Below are 5,798 nucleotides of genomic sequence, written 5' to 3'. Positions count from 1 at the left end.
CTCAAACTCACAGAGATCTGCCTGGCTCTGCCTCCCGAGTACTGGGATTAAACGTGTGCGCCACCACCGCCCAGCTCCTTGAAGTCATTTTAAGGCTGTGTTTCAGCTGTGATGTACTCTGAAACCTGTGAACACATCTCCCAACACTAAGATTAAAAGAATTTGATCTAGCTGGGCAACTGGGACTCAGTTGTTTTCTTAATCATTAACCTAAGCCACAGTCTATATGGCTCCTCCTCAGAAATTCATGTGTTCTAGCTCAGTGTCATTTCCTTATTTTATTTTTATCCTCTGCAGCCTCTGCTTTATCAGAGGCAGGGGCAACATTTTATCCTACCTTTACCTATGTTAATTTTTCCACTAAACTGACCTCTATCATAATTTCTTACTATATTTATTAAAAACCCTCAATCATCAGAATCCCATTTAAACTAACACTATTATTGTATAAAATCACTGCTTCAATTAAACAGTACATCTTAGGAAGAAATCATTTTCATAATAATCCTCCAGTAAAAATGCCCAGTAGAACAGGGTATTTCCAAGAGATGATCATACTGCATTAAGGGCAGTGGGGATCTCCCCATGCCCATTCACACCATGCCAGATACCAGAGAAAAATGACAGCGGCAAACATGCAAAGACACAGCAGTAGCAAGAAACATTCCAGGGAGGAGGCTCTCAGGGCCTTGCCTATCTGAGACTCACCCATCAGGGTTTTGTTTCCTAGTGAGATGACCCCCTGAAGTCAGTTGCATCTGCTGCCTTATGGATTGCCCAGAGTCCAGGGAAGACACTATGTCTGGTGTGGGATATCTGAGGGAAAAACATCTACGCACGCTATGCTCTGATGTCTGAAAGGACCGAGCAGATGCCATAACAGGCTGCTCAGTCTTGTCTCCGAGATCAGGCCTCAATTTCAGTTTCCTGAGACTGAGCAAGCAGTCTCTGGGAGGGCTGTGAACAAAAGACATAGTCCTTACAGTAGCTCCCTTTCTGCATGTATTCTGACTGCTAAAAATTCAGCCAGATGTTTACTGTCTGGGGCCCCTCACCAACTTAGAGTTATGTGCATGACGTGCTAGGCCAGCCAGCCCCCATGGCGGCTCAAGGACAAAGCCTGGGACTTGTGCTGGACAGCCCCCAAAGTGATAATTGTAACCACCAACCAGTAAATTCAAAGGTTACATACCCTCACCCAATTAAAAGAGAACAGAGATAAAAATAAACCAATCTGAGTTGTACCCGTGCAAACCCCCCTCACCCCCCTGAAGGGCTTGTGGTTTTTGCCTTTAAATAGCCAGCCACACAAAGAAAGAGGAATTCCTCCCTGCCTCACTGTATTGGAGGTAGGAATGAGTCCCCTGTCTAGACTTGTATCTGCAGAATAAACCTTGCTGTTGCATTCTGGACATCCAAGGTCTTCAGTGGTCTCTTTGGCGGGAGTCACAATCTGGGCATAACAATGTCTATTAACTTAATTCCTCTAAGACAAAATTCTATCTTTACAGCTATAGATCAGTCAGGCATTCAGGACAGGAATAAATCTAGATATACCAAGCTCTTTATCCGTAAACTTTATTTCTCTTGGTTGAAATCCTGTCTACATAGATTCAGTTCCATCCTGACATTCAGTTCCTCTTTGTCCCCTTTTACTTCTCTCTCATAGTCCTGCTAACAACTAAGCTCTTTTGCTTCTAGCCTCATCTTTGTCCTCTGTTTCTTCGCCCTCCATCTCTACTTGTTCTCTACTCCTGGCTCTGATGAACTCTACAAGAGTTCTGCCTTACCATCTACAAAACCTCTGTGTTCTTCCCTTCTGTCTGCCTCTACAGAAAATGCCTGTTTCCTCTTCCCCTGGCCACACGGTTCTCTGCTTCCTTGGGATTGTTGCTCCACCATACCTTCCACCTTGATATGTAAAAACCTCTTTTGTTCTCAGCCAATTGCTCTGGAGAGCCACTAGGCCTCAAGGCAAGGGAATGGTCTAAGCTTCATTTGCACAAGAAACAAAGCTATGCATCTACTGCCTGCTTGGCTTTGCCTACATGACCTTATCCAAATACTGGCATGAGCAGGAAATTCACACACACACACACACACACACACACACACACACACATTCTATGGGAATTGTGAGCACAAGAAATTCATAACAAGACACAGCTGAATATTAAGCTGTGTAACAACAAATAGTCCATGGTAGATGGCATCCCACTTAACTGACCTGTGGCCTGTTCAAGTTATAGCTTTAATACACAGCTAGACTTTTTATAACATATTCTTGTGGCTTGCCACACTGCTTCTCTGACACATGGCCATTGGCAATTCACCATCTTCTCCAGATGTTGGACAAGGAAATGCATGATTTGGTGATTTCCTGTTGAGTTTGAATCTTGCTTTGGTTTGGTAATTCCCTGCTATGATACTATTGTTTCCTTTAGGAAGGGAAATGTTTATCCTGGGCCATTGTGTATTGGAAGTATGTAACTTTTTATTTTATATTAATTCACATACAGTTAAGAGGTTGCCTTGAATCAAAGGAAAGATTTGTGCTTTGGACTATTCAATAGTATAGGAACTATTCAAGACTCTGGGGACTTTGAAACTGAACTGAAGGCATTTTGCATTCTGAGATGACCATGAGCCTCTAGGGACAAAAGGAGGTAGATTATGGTTTAAGAGTGAAATGTTTTGGTGTCAAGTTGGTAAGACACAGAATTGTGATGGTTCACATTTCCAACTAAAAAGAACCTAGAATCTCCTAAGAGACAAGGCTCTGGGCACACCTGTGAGGAATTATTTAGATTAGATCAGCCTCCAGGCATTTCTGCACAGGATATTCTAGATGAGGTAAATTGAGATGAGAAGATGCATGTTAACTGTGGGGGGGCATCACTACAAATGGGCTGAGGTCTCTGACTGGATAAAACAGAGGAAGCAGTCTGAGCATGAACATCTACTGCTCTCTGTCTGGATGCAGTGTAACCAGCTACTTCAAGTTTCTCTTACCCCAACTTCCCCATTGCCAGACTGCATTCTCAAGATGTAAACCAAAATAAACCTTTCCTCCCTAAAACTGGCTTTGTCAGACATTTTGTTGCACCAAAGCATGTAACCAAAGCAACGCATCCTATTGGTGTACTTACACCGTTTCTCAGATGTCTTACTAAGGTATTAAAATCCAAGAGATGGCAACTAAATTAACATGCTCTTTCTTATCCATCTATGTTTCCCCTCCTTGACCTTTGAAGGTCTGATTCTATGTGGATTTTCTGTATGCTTTGTGGGACACAAAAGGTATGCCTGCAATCTTTTCCTTCTGTTATGAGACTAAGAATTCCATAGCCAGATGACCTAGTAACTTAACTTGTGGTCAGAAAGTTGAATTGGTGAAGATTTAGAGGTGGGATATGCACTTTAACTTACAGTACTAAGCCTGTGCCATGTACTCAAAGAGAGTGTTATCTACTAGTATAAAGGAATAATTCTCTTCTGAACTCTTTGGAGACTCAAAAAATTCCATTGATCAAGATGTTGAAAGTCATGAAAAAAAAGATGATACATTGTGGAAGCCTGTGTAAAAAAATTGTGAATGTTCTGTCAACTATAGATGAGGCAGGGTATGGAATGTTCCTCCTCTGCAGTAGCCTTCTATAAAGAATTGCATAAACTGATAAGTAGATGCACTTGAAAGCAAGGGCATGAAGGGAATGCCCTCTTGTGTCCACATTATCTCTGTGGAAAAAAGCAAAGGCCTAGGAGAATATTCACAGCTCTTTTCACATGACCAAAGATGATGAGACATAACACCAGGTGTATTTCCTCTTATACTTGTATTTGCTTAAGCTAACTGCAAATGTCACCTCTCATTTTGATTGCTTTAATAATAAAAATGAGAAGTGCTTTGTTTGCCCTATTCTTGAACTCAAATGCTTGGAGTCCCCTGTGTCCCCACACAGACCTTTGGCATCTTCTTCAATCCATGGAAACTTAGCCTCACTGGCCAGGGTGGGTCAAGAAAAGATGTTCCCATTTATTGTTTTCCCAGCATTGGCCTGATTCTGTACTTCACCCAGGTTCAAGTTTTAACATTCATTGGTGTTCTGCCCTCCATATTATTAAGCCCCATGAGTGATCCTTATTTTTCTTGGCTTTTCCATTAAGTGAGATATGAACTTTTTTATTCGACACACTGGCAGCCCTCATCTTTGGGGACTTTTTTGTCATTTCTTATTATTCATTTGTAGTTCTGTCATTTATTTTTTTCCAAAGGATCAAGTAACAAGGTTGCTAATGGTTCCCCAAGTTCCCTGTTCTTGCTATTTTTATTCTACCCATGTTTTTCAAACACCCAGTGCATCTCTCTGATACACTCTTGACTCCACTAGTTCACCCATCCAGAGAAGGTTTGTTTGTCTTTTTACAACAATCATGTTGTTATTCTCTAGCTTGTCAGTATTTTTCCCTCTAACACAGTAGTAGATTTCTCATTACTCCATTGAGCAGCAGGCATTTCAGGGCCCCAAATCTCATCTTAGCATCTGTTTTCTTGGACCATTCTTATTGGTTATTATTACAGGTTTGGTCTCCTTCAAAATGTCCTTTGGCCTTTGATGGACATTGGCTTGCTAGGGTATTATTAAAAGCATGTTTCTAAATTCAATAATCTCTCATGGAGGAGAAAGAAAAGGAGGAATTGACCAGGGATATATTCTCAATAAATTACTTGGCCATCTCTATAGCAGATTCTGAAATCTGTTCACAGGCCATTGAATATTGAGATTCCTAGGAAAGAAAATGGATTAAATTGTACATATCCTTTGCATATAGAGATTTTTTATATATATATTTTAAGTAGTTTTAGAAATAGTTTATGTTTGGGGAAGCTGTTAAAATGAGATTGCATTTTAAATTTTATTTCCAACTATTCATTCTAATACATAGAAATATGTTTGAGTTCTGTCAATATTTATTCCATTGACTTTGATATGATATAATATTTACTGTAGCAATTAAAAACTATATTAGTTCAGATATATATAATTATATTATCTACAAATAAAATGTTTTATTTTAACTTTTCCCAACATTCAAATTGTATATGCCTTCTTCTTGCTTTATTCCACTGCTGAGTTCGAACTCTAACAGACAATAGAAGTTGTTGAATGAAGTAACTGAAGTTCATCCTTATCTTGTTCTGAAAGTAGAAATATGTTTTCTCTTACTAGAACTATGGTGTTAATTTCAATTTTATAGTATTTGCTTTTTTGTGTGCTGTTTATTTCATATCAAAATTAGATTATATTTGGGAAATCTACTCCTAGCTTCTTATTTTATTATAACGTGGCTTTAAGTATTCATCAAATGCATTTCTATGTCTATTAAATAATTTATTTTTCTTTCCAAACTTTATTCTGAAAATGCTAATAAACCTCTAATACAAGTTGTTCATTTCATATTATTCTTCCTATGTGTTCCCAGACTTAATTTTCTCTGAGGTCGAAATGTGCCTGGTTCATCTTTGGAAAAGGAGGCAAAATAGGCTTCATAGTCTTGTGTTCAGCATACTGTACGCTAAAAAATACATGGTGATAAGCTATGAGTTAATGTCCTGACAGTCAGTGAAGGAGACAAAGAAATCTGGACATAAACATTAGGAGAAGCAGATCTATAGTCACATTGTTGTTACTATGTTTGTGTGAGGCAGGAGATGCACACTGCCTAATGGTCCTCTATATGACAGGTGTCTTAGCTACTTTTCAACTGCTGTGACAAAACACTATGACCAAGGCAAC

The sequence above is a fragment of the Peromyscus maniculatus genome, chromosome 3 (assembly GCF_049852395.1).
Source record: "Peromyscus maniculatus bairdii isolate BWxNUB_F1_BW_parent chromosome 3, HU_Pman_BW_mat_3.1, whole genome shotgun sequence".
Taxonomy (NCBI): Eukaryota; Metazoa; Chordata; class Mammalia; order Rodentia; family Cricetidae; genus Peromyscus; species Peromyscus maniculatus.
The sequence above is the reverse complement of the archived record's forward strand: the minus strand, read 5'-3'. Positions refer to the sequence as shown.